The sequence below is a fragment of the Montipora foliosa genome, chromosome 7 (assembly GCF_036669935.1).
Source record: "Montipora foliosa isolate CH-2021 chromosome 7, ASM3666993v2, whole genome shotgun sequence".
Classification (NCBI taxonomy): domain Eukaryota; kingdom Metazoa; phylum Cnidaria; class Anthozoa; order Scleractinia; family Acroporidae; genus Montipora; species Montipora foliosa.
Window position 1 is genome coordinate 19,397,946 of NC_090875.1, and position 13,055 is coordinate 19,411,000.

The 13,055-nt window shown below is 40.1% G+C and overlaps 1 protein-coding gene across 2 annotated transcripts in view; it reads right to left on the bottom strand.

The window, feature by feature from the left end:
- LOC138011167 (rRNA-processing protein UTP23 homolog) overlaps positions 1-13,055 on the bottom strand; it is a 51,508-nt gene that overhangs the window by 4,411 nt on the left and 34,042 nt on the right. Inside the window, exon 8 of one of the 2 annotated variants that reach the window (XM_068858139.1) lies at positions 198-595. The exons of the other annotated variant lie outside the window; for it this stretch is intronic. The gene's annotated coding sequence lies outside the window, so the exon portion shown is untranslated. Of the gene's footprint in view, positions 1-197; positions 596-13,055 lie in introns of those variants that run through there. 2 annotated transcript variants of the gene reach the window in all.

Sequence of the window (13,055 nt, forward strand, 5' to 3'; positions counted from 1 at the left end):
AACTCAGCTTTTCGTTTCAATGTTTCTGCAACGAGTTCCTAGTAAGGGAATCCCATAGCCCCAACCTCCTTCCCTGAGTAAACCTTACCCCACCTCCCAAGAATCCGGATTCCTTTATAAATACTAAAAGTTGTAGGCAGCTTCCATCTGCATCAAAGAACTATATTTGGTTTATTAACAATTTATCTTGGCAAGAAAGAGATCAAAGCATTGCAAGTCTGGTAACAAATTGAAATCTTCCCAAGACCAAGAATAGAATTTTGAATGTTTCAACCAACTTCATCATTTTCCTCAAACTATTCTTTTTTGCAAGCGACTAGAAATTAAGCAGAATTAAATTGTTTGGCTTAAATTTTCAAAATCTGAAAAACGAGAGAAATGTCTTTTTTCTCGAATACATACAAAGAAAGCAAAGCACATATAAACTTAAAAAGAGGTTCTTAAAAAAAAAACGCGAAGAAAGTTTGGTCTTCCGGTCCGGCGCTGTAGAAGGTGCGATGTCACGTCCTCGCAGCAAAACATCCGGATAAAAGCTTAATCTTATTATTGCTGTCAATAATCCGCCAAAAACACTCTGATGTCCACGCATGAAAACCTAAAAATAATGATTCATGGTTTCAAAATAATAACTTTACTAAATGTCAATTAGATTTAATAATCTTGGCAAGAAAATGACTAGGTACCATCACGTATTGACAGCTATTTCGGTACAAAGCGATTCTCGATTAACAGAATGTGAAAGACTGAAAGAGATAATTATATTATTATCACGGCGAGATTAGAATGTAAGAGAGACGGTTAAAGAGCTTCAGCCTGAAGTGATACGGGGACGCACCCACCTCTCGAAACGAAATAGTAGTTTCTTTTCTTTTGCACAATGTCGGAAAACAAAATCAAATAATTATAAGATCGGTTATCAACAGGCATCAATCACGTCTACACGTCCCGGGCCAAAAGCACTTAGTGATGGTCAACAACTTGAATTTGGAGAGGAGATTACTTTCCGTGTTAATAACTTGTAAGCCACGCTGACATTATGCATTTCAAGTTGTGAATTACAACACACCCCCGACGATATCACTTTAGTTTTTACAGGGAGTGACGCAATCGGAAAATCCCGGCAACTTACGGTTTACGCGCCGCGCTTTTTTTCGCAGCCGAGGACAGGTGGCTCACAATCGCCTCAGGCGGGCTATGAATCACAAAACGCCGACTCTACTTTACAGGGGCACTCTCAGAGCAAACTTTAGGACGTGACGAACTTTGAGTTACTTTTGTTTATAGAACTTAAACTTCGGCTAGCATATTGTTTGTTGAAGTTATACTTAACATATTTTTAGCTACCTTGTCTCGCCAGCCACTTCTGAACAAAACAAACTCCTCATTTTGGCAAGTAATTCTATTTTAGACTCCGTTTTCAATCGTGCTATATACCACGTCTCCGCGGCATTACAATTTTCGTAAAAAGGTTACAGAATGACAACGATGTGTGACCTCCTGGAGAGGCGACCACTTAAAATGGCCAAAAACAAATAAACGTGACTGGCACATCAACTTGAAAACTGTCCAGTTTCAATTTAAAAGCATCAATCTTGAGTCGTGCTAAGAAGCGAATGTCATCTTTCCCTCCAGAGCCAAATTTAAAATACATTGTGATCAAAAAAGGCTGCTACCAATTTTTTGAATTTCTCACGTCTCCTCCTCTTTTCAAACAGTCTCAAACTGACTTATTTCTGAGGCTGTCTTGTTCACTCGGCACTCGCAGTATCACACATTCAGGCTCACCGTAGCCTAACCGATCCTGGCGCGAATTTCCAAGTTACGCCCAAGAATGTTTGAGGGTTTTTATTTCAAGCCAGATATTTTCCAAAGTATCTAAAAAAATGTTCACAGGATGGAAGTCTTGCAACAAGCTTTCCCATTTGATCTTATAGAAAGATTTTACAATAAGTATATTGGTATGAATTTTCTCCTTCAAGGAAGGCGCCCCAGAGAAAAGCTCAGTGAGCTAGTTGTTCATCAACGCGAACTTAACAAAACATTGCTTTACTCTCAAGTCAATTACATGAAATTTTGACCGAATTGAGAGATAAGTATGGTTTATTTATTACCACAGAGCGCGGACAAACTCAGTTCGTTTTGGTGACAGTTCCATTCAGAATACCCTAATTCAATTAGTTCCTCGGGTATGTACGAGTTTCAACAATACCTAATCGGCGAACACGCCAAGTAACAAGTGGGAAACTAAGTGGTGGCTGAGAGCCCATTGAATGTTTCAGGGCTAAAATGGGGCAGGATGTGGGTGTATACGACACGTTGTCTTGGACGATAAATTTGTGAAATCTCTAATTGTCATCAAATTTTGATTCCCAGGAAAATTATCGCTGCACTGCGAGCAAAATGCTTGTGCACGACCGCAGTTTACGCAACTCCAACCATAAACGGAAACTATCTTTCAAGCACATTGTCGAAAGTTAGCTTAATACCGAAGGCCACGCTAGAGTTAACAATCCATTTTTTTCGTCAGTATGCTAACCTCCTACGTTTCGCTGTAACTCTTCAACGTAGTCTTAAAGTTTTTAGTAGATATTTAAATGTTTTGCCCAACATCAAAGACATCTGGCCCGTGATTAAAGATGACCGATAAAGGCGTTAAAAGGCTCGGTATGCAAAATGTTTGAAATAGTTTACAATTCAACTTTCAAACGCACTTGCAGGAGCATAATTATTTTGTTCTTTGCATAATTTTGGCTGTTCTTAGCTGCGGTGGTGTTTGTTTATTCAATCTCTTTTAAAAAAATAAACGACTCATTATTTTGAACACGTTTCCATTCTTCAAACTTGATTACTTTCACGTTGTAATTCAAGTACTCCGGCCTCTTAAAAAACTCTTCAAAAGTGACACTAAATTCTTCACTCTGTAGTTTCTCAACGATGAATTTTGAAAAACTTATTGATTTTGTAAAGCTTCTCACGCGCTTAGCAACACGACAATACATTTGCACTACCTTGAAAGCCAAACAGAAGATTGCTTATGTTTGTTTTGGTGGTTTGCATCCCAGAGACACCGATAAAAATACTGCAATGTACAATAGCTGGTGGACAAACAAAAGGAGCTAATGAGAAAGACCTTTTGATTTCGTCCCCCAATATGGCGGCGATGACGTCACGTGAAAACCACCTTATATGGCATTTTGCAGGAGCTCGTCAAGAGGAGCCTCAATCTCCTCTAATTCCTTGAGTCAACCCTTTCCCGAGTAAATTTATTTTTAGGAATAGGTTTTTCCCGCGAAAAGTATCATAATTCCCTTGACGCTGTGATAGCTCTGTTTCGATTGGCTTTTACAACAGTGAGCGTGCTGAATCTCCCAAGGGAGGTGTTCTATAAATAAATCTACTCGGGAAAGGGTTGACTCCGAGGCCAAGTATGGGAGATAGAGGCTCCTCTTGATGAGCTTCTGCCTTTTGAAAACAATATAAGGATACAGAGCAACAGAAAACCTACAGCCTCCGACATAATCGAGTAATCCTGTAGCTATTCTTTGATTTCACTCACGTAATGGGGCGGCCATGTTGGTGCCAAGACAATAGAAAAATTAGGTCAGTGCGCAGCTTCGTCATCGGCTCTCGGGATTGGGGGAAAATATAGTTATCATAGCATCGAATTCCAAAAAAAAAAACACTTTTTCGCTATTGCTCTTTCCAACAACATGGCCACTGTGACGTCAGGTAAAATCATATAATTCCAGACTGCTATTTTCATTGGTCTCCGTGACCCGTAGCTTCATTTGTTATCAGAGGGAGCTGCATTGTTTCTGTTGTATCATCTGTTGTTTCGTTCTCCAATCACAGACCGCCTCTGGAAAGCCACAGGGACTCCCACAAAAATCGCTCTTCCCCGATGCCTCTAGCCTGCGAGCAGGCTCACTCACACGAGAGAAAACAAGCCACGGCTTACTCTGGCTGCGACTTACATAAGACGAGAACACCCCGTATAAATGGTATAAAATCTACGTTCACGGCTTTCTCAAGCCGCGGCTTATCCTGACCTGGGAGTTTATAGGCAAGGGCGGCGGAGCCGCAATCGCGAGCCGGCGAAGCTGGCGAGAACAATGGGGCGAGGAAAAGTGACTTTTCCTCGCACCATTCTTCTCGCCGGCTTCGCCGGCTCTCGGTTGCGGCTCCGCCGCCCTTGCCTATCAAGTGAGCCTGCTCGCAGGCTACGATGCCTCTTAATGCTGGCGCACGGAGTTGAGCCGTCTCAGTGACTTTTGTCGGAAATTACCGATGTTCTACAATAATAGGGCCGTTTATACGAGAGAAAATAAGCAGCGGCTTACTCTGGCCGCGGCGTACATAATACGCGAAAGGAACTATTTATACGAGTATAAACTCCCAGGTCAGGATAAGCCGCGGCTTGAGAAAGCCGTGAACGTAGATTTTGTACCATTTATACGGGGTGTTCTCGTCTTATATAAGTCGCGGCCAGAGTAAGCCGTGGCTTGTTTTCTCTCGTGTAAACGGCCCTATTAAATGAGGTCTTTTAAGCTTGGACGTGTCGAATTAAAGATGCTTCGTATTAAAACGCTGTCATGAAATCAACTAAATGAACCTGTAACTCGTCGTAACACCTTAAAAGGCAGTGAAAAATAATGGCTTTTAAAAATGATGACGACTGCTTTTAAAAGTAAAATATTTGTATTTTTTAAGACAATGTTCCTTCGCTGATTTTAACAAGGTGCGCTATCGCCGGCGGTAAGGCTAGGAGCTTCTTATCCACGCTACCTAATGTAGCCCACCGTGAATAACTTGACAATCATGACAGCCCAAGGAAATAAATTTTTAGCAGGATGAGATATTCGTATCACGTTTTCAGCAATATTTGAAACTATTTTCAAGGAATTCTCTCCATATTTAACTGTAGGCGACGAAAATACCTTCAATAAACTTAAACGACTCTTGATAACTTTTTTTTTTTCACCGACACAAAAACACGTCACCTCAATTAACGTCAGTACGTCCTTGTAGCAGTGAAAGGGTTAATAACTTTGCACTATCCTAAGTCTATCGCGATTATTCCATCACGTTCATGCACGTACAATGTGGGCGAAGTATCCTAAAAATAGTTTGCACGACAGGTTTCAGAGTAAAAATGGACACAAATTTGGGGTTTTTTCGTCGTTGTCGGGCAGTGCCGCAAAGATAAAATGCGCGCAGAATTGCGTGCAGCACGTGCAGCAACATTATTTTCCCTCTATTAACCAATGACATTAATGTTTCGTGGAGTTGTCGTTGCCTTAGCCTTAGCGATTTCTTAAACACCCTAACGACACCACTACGGCGCAACAGGTTTCCCTAGGTCTCCGAGATGTCAAAACACAACGGTAGGAAAATAGGTCGAATTCCGGAAACCCATATTCAAGCCGAGACCTTATTAATACTGTGGAACAGTAAATGAACACATTTGGTGCATGTTTAGACACGTTAAGGACCACAGTTTGGTCGCGAGATATTTGTCTAAGCGGCGAAGGACACATGCAACTTCGGCATTTTTAGATCGAATATGAGATACTGCCGCTATCCTAATATAGTTTTCAAAACGCCCCGCACGTGCAAATGGTGAAATTTAACGGATACATTAATATTACAACTATCTTCTTTACCAACGCTGCGTGGGTTCAACTCTTATTTTACAAGACTTAGACGCAAACCGGAAAAAGATTGAAAGATAATAGTCTTATTTTTTTTCATCCCATGGAATAACTGAACTCAGTCTCCTGATAGTATAGGATTAAAGCTGACGGGGGACATTCCAAAATAAGCAGGATCAAAACACAATTTTCCTAACTTGCGGTTCGCTTGCAAAAAGCGGAATATAACATTTTGAACAAGCAACGGAGAACTAGCTTTTCCAAAATAAGACATAGGTGTTTGTTCAATTCAATAAAACTGAAAATGGTCCAACAATATCAAAAGCCTCCGAAGTGGACGTGGCTATAGTGGGTGGATAATTCGCGGCTCGATCAATATCCACGACTTGCCACCGACAATGAGGTGAATAGTTGTTTGAGTATATACTAAAACCGTTCTCGAGTCGTGCAAAGAGACGAATGTCATCTTTGCCTCCAGAGCCAAATTTAAAATATCTTGTGATGAAAAAACGCTGCAACCAATTTTTCGAATTTCTCACGTCTCCTCCTCTTTTAAAACAGTCTAGCTCAAACTGACTTATTTCTGTGGTTGTCTCGTTCACTCGCGGCAATTGCAGTCTCACACATTCAAGCTCATCGTAGCCTAACAGATCCTGGACATATGTGTTTAGTTGTTTGAGTATACACTAAAACAGCGAGATAATATAGCAGAAAATGATGATTTTAACTCATTTATTCCTGCAACAATTGGAATATTTTGGGGGGCAAATCCCGCGCGAGTTGCTCGGAGGAGGACAGCAAAGGATATATTCGTGTAGCCAATCAGAGCGTCCCTTCAACTGACGCTATCCACTGCTTAATTCAGTATATGCCAAAAAGAGATGAATGACTCGGGGATACTCACTTTCACCAAAGCAGGCAGATGACAACAGTTTCTTAGGTTTATAGCCAGGCTGGGTGAGAGACGCCCGGAGTTTGAAAGAAGGGGGCTCGATGGACCCCAGGGAAAACAATTCGACAATTTTTGAGCAGATTTGATTAACCTAATACAAAAAGGAAGTAAATGTTGGATGAAATCAATTTTTTTAAGGTTCTCGTGGGAGCTACTGTTTGTGACAAAATATTAATTCCTTGGAGCAGTAAACGAGCATACAGATCTATTTATTTATTTATTTATTATTATTTTTTTTAAAGGACAACCCATATTCAAACCTTCTCGCAATCCGATTGGTTGCAAGCAGTGTTGCTAGACTCATATCAGCCAATCAGATTGCGAGATTACAAGCAATTGTGAAAATAACCAGTTTTCAGAACCTCCGAGATTGTAAAACCTTTTCTAAAAAAAAAGCGAATAATAGTACTATTTCACCAGCATATTTTTTTCCTACCTTTTTCGACGCACGATTTTTTTCTTCTCTTTATTTTTTCTACCACATTTTTCATTTTTTTGGCTTTAATCAATTTCCCTTCCATTATATATTTTTTTTCGTTCGTGCTCGAGCCTTACCGAGATTAGTATGACTTTTTTACGCTCTAGTTTTCCAGGAAAATATCTGCTTTTATCTTTTACAGGGGCCACGGAGAGGGAGGGCTCCCCCCCCCATTTTTTTCCTACGGCGTTGATTTCTCCTAAACGTCTCTCCCCTCCCCTAACACTTCCGTGATCCATACCAAAACCTTCCTCCCCCCATACCCCACTTTTAAACGTTACTCCGCAAAGCCCCTGTTTATCAAATGTAATAACCATCTTTTGCGATTGATCAAATGTAACATTTTGTTATTTTCCCATCTTCTTGGAAAATCTCACTGAGTAGAGCTTGCTAGTTCTCAGCCACTACGTAATGGGCCATTTCCGAGTTCATGTCTGCCTCCTCTTCAAAGCGAGTCTAAGTGCGAAGTTTTTGTAATGGTAATTAGTTTTACTTTACATATGAATGAAAACTAATTTCAAAACAAAAACTTCGCACTTAGACTCGCTTTGAAGAGGAGGCAGACATGAACTCGGAAATGGCCTATTGCACGAGCACACATGTCCGCAAAAAAGCGCGAAAATGGCCACAACCAGTCTCATATCCAACAAGCGCGAATGGAATAATTGTTTTATTAAATTCCTTAAACTGCAAAAGTTTGGAAGTACGAATTACGAGCGAAAAAAGGAGACTATCCTTGCGAAATCGAAAAAAACTTGATGAAGATACGATGTTGTGTAATACCTGCTGGCCAGACAGACGCAGGCTCATCACAAAAGGATTTCTTACCTTTTCGCGTACTTCTAAGCTTCGAAATTGATCCAAACTTTCCAAAAAAACGTTTTTCTTTTGCTTCATACCAAGAGAAATTTCGCTTTCTGGCATAAAAGTTTTCAGTTTAGCAACGCTAAGCGCAATCATTTACCATATAAGGTCAAACTAAGGTACATGAGCTGATAACCTAGAATGAGTGAAACAATCAGAGCACGAGAATTGCATTATCCGAGGTTGAGAATTTATTAATTCAAAATATTCCTCGACAGCTTCATTATGTCAAGAAAGAATTATTGAAATCAGGTTAAGTGGTACCTCTGACACATGGATTAAACCGTGTCCAGCAAAGAGAGATTTTGGATTATAGATTTCAAGATCTCGCTAAAATAGCGCAGCCGAAGAAAATCGTGACAGAGAAAAGACAAACTTCAAGTAATCACGCGAATTTTCCATGAATTTTCATAAAGAATGATTCATGGCCTTAATTTATTTTTATTTCCGTGTTTCATCATCAAAAGTGAACCAAATATCATTCCTTGTAACACCAGGGGGTCCGTTTTTCCAAAAATCGCGTGACGCTTGTGGTAAACACATAAAGTAAGAGGCACGCGAACGGGATCAATTTCGTGATGTTTTTGAATGACTTTCTAACCACACGTCACTTATACCAGGGCTCGCGTGTTGCTGAAAAAACAACATCGCGTGACGCCGTGGTCAACATATAAGCAAAAAGGAAAGTCACGCGAACAGGTTGAGTTTCATGAGGTTTTTAAATGGTTTTCCAACCAACAAGTCCAGTATCAGAAAGCTTATGTTTTGCTACAAATTGCGTGACCCTGTTGTAAACATAAGCGACGAAGCACGCGAACAGCCTTTTGAATGGATTCCATTAAGACGCAAATTCGCCCGTGGAGTCATCAACATGTCATAGCCAAAAAAAAAAAAAAAAAAGATATCGTATCAGGAAATTATCATGACGGTCATTAGTAGTCGATCATGCATAAATTGACGTTATTTGTGCAAATGAAATGGAGGAAATTTCGAAAAAAAAAATCGACTATTTTTCACGTTGTATATCGTAGGCAAGTCATTCGTTTATTTTTGTTTATGAAAAAACAGAACTAACATCAAACAGCGAAAAAGATCACGAAACCGTACAAAGAAACCAAGTTATTCAGGCAATTAATTTACCACCTGTTTTTGATGTGTTAAGTATTTTTGTAATGACAGCATGACGGGAAGCACGCGATATGCCAAATCATTGTTTTGATCCGCACCACGGCGGAACGAGAGAAATCTTTGAAATTTTAATTGCTTCAAAGGAAGAAAAATAACGTAATGTGGCAATCAATGATAAATTCCCTATAAATAATAAATAACAGATTTCCTAGTCTCTTTAACCTTTTGTGTTTTTCTCAATCACTGTTTTTGTTTGTTTGCGCACAACGTTGATGACTTGGTGATAACGGATATACACTTTCCCAGGTCTTTAAAACAAAAGAAATACAGTTTTTTTTAACTTTACTTTGAAAATAACTCTCCACGTACAAATACGGTTCGGAAACCCAATTCAGTTAAACGCGTTTCTTTGGCAAGTGTTGAGCGCGCGAGACTTTCTCGCGTTTTCGCAAATAAAGCCCTTTGGTTTTGATTGAATTACACTGGTCGTTCTTTAACTCCTAAAACTGCATGTGTCAGAAACCCGCTGAGGACAATTTACCATTCAAACTAATGGGACACTAAAAGTAGTGTTCGGTGCTGTGTATGTGGCCAGAGTGAAACACGAAAATTTACTTTCATCAAACAAATGGACGTTTCGAGCTTTAGACCTTTGTCAGAGCTATTTCAAGACTAGACGCCCACAAAAATCAGCATTAATTATATCACATCAGTTTTCGAAACTGAGTAGAATTTATCTATACCAATGACGTTTAAAAACATAAGCTTATGCTTCATTGATTCAAACATTATCCGCCATAAATTTCTAAAAAGGTGCTTTGGTTTGTTCGGTTCAGTATTTTTGTGGTGTCGTTTCCGTGTGATCGTTGCAGAGTAAAAAGTTATGAATATACTCGAAGGGATGCGTTGCAGCGGCGAAGGCTACAAGGGATTTATTCCAAATTACAAACAGGCACGGCGAAAATTTTGAAAGTCATTGCTATGTGTTCACGCCTCCTCTGGAATTTTAGTGTTCGCGCGCGGATTTTGTTTCTTCGGCATCTCACGCCCAAAAATATTTGCTGACGGTCCCACTTCGAAGATCGTATTATTTTAAACCCTGTATTTGTGTTTGTGTTTGTGTTTGCTTTGCTTAACTCTGCACCTGCAGGGAAACATATTGCCGGGGGAGGTGCCTCCATCGCTGATCCCGGGGAGCTAATTTTTTCCCCAGGAACCGCGGAAAGCTGTGATTAGACAAGTGGCTCGTGCCAAGCTACGTACGGGATTCCCCAGACCTTGTAGTTTTCCATTGTAATTGTAAAGAGCAGTGGAAAACAATAGTCCCGACAATTGTAACACGCACTTGCAGAGTGCTCATGCAGAGACTTTTCTCACTACAAGCATTTTATTTGTTGCGTTCTAGTTGCTGGCAAAGGTCTTGCAACAATTTTATTTCTGATTTTTTTTGAGAGTATAGGAAGTTTTACTTTTTTACACTGCGAAATGTAATGAAATGAACCAGTGCAACGCAAAAATCGCACGAATCTCACTGAGGTGATCTTTTCAACAGGCGTAAAAGCTTCTGGACAAAGGGCTTTCGTTTTTAAGCAATTGTGGTGCTGCGTGGGTGGGGAAGAGAAACACAAAAAATTATTTTATCGACTAAGATGATATGGTAAATTAACAACCGAAAAGAAATATTCGAGGGTTGAAGCTTCGCGCGTTAGCTCTTCGTCAGAGCGAATTGACGAAGGGACAAAACATTCGAAACGTCAGCTTTCAAATGTCCTTAAGGCGCGGGCAAACAACGACTTCAAGATTTGTTTGGCAACATCCGTTCGATTTTCAGTGTTGAACAACGATGTTGAAACATGTTGAAACGAAGTTGAATCGATATTGAATGAGTTTAAATGTGTTTGTTCAAGCTATTGCCCGGGCCTTAACGCTCGAAATTTTAGCTTTCAAATTTCCTTAATTAAGGCCCCAGGCAAACTGCTTTAACATTTGCTTCAACATCTGTTCGATTTTGTTGAACAGTGATGTTGAAACGGTTTGGCCCCCCTCTTACCCCACCCCTTTCAACATTGTTGAAACACGTTGAATCGATGTTGATGATGTGATGAAACCGTTTTGCCCACCCCACCCCAGCAGTCAACATCGTTCAACAAAATCGACAGATGTTGAAGTCAATGTAAAAAAAAAAAAAAAAAAAAAAAAAAGCAAAGGAACTTTATTTAAGTGTCTAAGTTCGAAGCCGTTTGCCCATATCAATATAGTTGATAAAATTACTTCTGTTAAAGCTCGTGGGCGAACAAAATGAGCTACAAACCTATTGTTTTCAACCAACCATGCAGTGCTTACGAGAAAACCAACTTATCTGACTGCACAAGTATAAAGCGGCCTTCACACGGCAAACTTAAGTTTGCAAACTCGTGTTGGCAAACTCAAGTTGGTGTCTGTGTGAAAGACACAACAACAGTTGTCAAACATGTTGGCAAACTATTGGCGAGAATAGAGACAAGTTCTATTTGTCGCCAACAGTTTGCCAACGTCTTTGCCGACTATTTTTGTGCCGATCACACACATCAACTTGAGTTTGCCAAACTCGAGTTTGGAAACTTGAGTTTGCCGTGTAAAGGCCGCTTAAGCCGCAGACAAAGAAGAGCCTTGATAATTTGTACCTTTTGTTCAAATTAAGCCACTAATTAACAACAAGTTAATGAGTTTGCTTACTATGGCGTCGCCGATTCGCCTACCAGCCTCCGGTCAGCTCATTAGTGTGACCAATTAACAAAAACAATTAGTTATGAAATGTTATGGTTCAGTTTTGTCGAGACAAACATGACGCAAACGAAACAACATCGGAACTCAACAATGTGAAAACAAAACTAAACATTTTCGCGGAATGATAAAACTGGCAAGCCCTTGAATTTTGCCCAAAAGGGTTTTTCCGGATGGCTTGAAGTTTATTCGCAAGGTCAATCATGCATTCGTCTTGGACGTCGAGCGCAGCAATGGCCCTCCAATGCTTAATTTAATTGTGAATTTCCTTCTTCCGCAACAATCTGGTTTTCTATCGACACAAAATTGAGCACATTCGCAGACTCTCTTCGAGTATTGATTACTTTCATGAAGACACTGGTTACATAATAATGCATAGTTAATGTATCTGCGCATGCTCCTTGAACCAATGCTTGCGTCGCAAGGAAAAACCCAAGCTCGTAACTTTAACAGATACCAAACACTTTGGTTGAACCAGGAGTGACTGACTACGCAAAAACAGTCTTAAAAGCCACGAAGAACCAATATTACGCTCATTTAGCAAGTTCCTTTTTTTTGAGATACGCAAATAATTATTTTGATTTGTCGACATCAGACTGCGTAATTATCAAGGGTTGTTTTTATGCAACGCAAGAATACGTACGCACAGCTCAAAAGCAGTTTGATTACTGCTGCCTTTTCGTAGGACAAAGGAAATTAATTTGCGACAAAATAACACGTGCATGTGCGTATGATGCTTGCACGCAATAACGCTTGTGCGGTTAGTGAAAACTTGACAAAAGAGGTTTGCCAGGTAATTGTTTTTTTAAAATTAGTTTTCAAGACAAATACTTTTAAATCCTTATTGTGTATGAAGGAATTTCAAATCAGCTCACAGTTGGCCTGATAGCCTCAGTGGCAGAGCAATCCGAAGCATGATCGATGGATACGTAATTTTACGGCATTCTGTCATTAAAATATATAAGATTTTAGTTTACCAGTTTCAGCACTTGGACTCCTTCAATTTGACTACTGTCTGTTTTGCTGTTATGTGGTCTCATTGATCAGTAGTCCATTCAGAAGATTACGCCTAGCCGACCGCATTGCTGAAGGAAAGGCCAGAGCACAATACCGGGAACAACATGCCCTACTCTTTTCGACTAGTGTGTGGGATCTTTAACGTCCCACAGATTTTTTATGTACATTGAAGGGTTATGAGACGGGGCCTACGGGTTACAGT